Source organism: Copadichromis virginalis, linkage group LG18 (genome assembly GCF_057382275.1).
Source record: "Copadichromis virginalis isolate Kocher_CV1m ecotype Utaka linkage group LG18, C_Virginalis_male_GT1.1, whole genome shotgun sequence".
NCBI classification, from domain to species: domain Eukaryota; kingdom Metazoa; phylum Chordata; class Actinopteri; order Cichliformes; family Cichlidae; genus Copadichromis; species Copadichromis virginalis.
The window spans coordinates 23,754,092-23,754,802 of NC_140635.1; positions in this window are offsets into that span (position 1 = coordinate 23,754,092).

Consider the following 711-nt stretch of genomic DNA (forward strand, 5'->3'; position numbering starts at 1 on the left):
GGGCGGTCTCCTACACTTCCTATGCTTCCAGTAATGATAAATGACACGAGGCAAATGACTGTTCTAGACTATACGAGCGTCGGTGTGTTATCCTTCAGCATCTTTGTTAACGTTTCTAAGAAGGCAAATGCAGATCTGCAGCTTCTGCGTTTAAAAACGGGTGACATTAGTTGAAAAGAATAACTTCGCTCTGGCTGTAAATTTAAACTGCATAAAATTGTTTAAAAATAATAATAATAATTGAGACGTTTTTCACTGATTCGACCACAAAACTTAGTCAGCCCACTTTAAAACACCTAATCTGGGAAACATAATGATGGAGTAAATGAATGCTGTAGTCAGTAGAAGCTATCTGGCGCACGTCAGAAGTGGCATTTAGCAGTGATAACCCAAAGGAGGGCCAGCTGGGGTACAGGAGGCCATAAACGTCACAATGCTGCACTTAAAAAATAATCACATAGTCACGTGTAATTCAAAAACATGAATATGTCACATTCTCCTGATAAAGGCCTGAAGTGCCTGATTGGAGTTGAGGTTGTCCTTTGTCCTGAGAAGCGAAATACCCATGAATGTGACTACAGCGCCACCTGTTGTTGATGGTTGCCGGGTGAAGGAGGAGAAACCCAAAGAATGGTCAGGATCATTTCACAGTGGGCTGTTGGTTATTTTAAGGCTGAGAACAGGAGGGTTGATGGAGCTTCAGTCATTTCT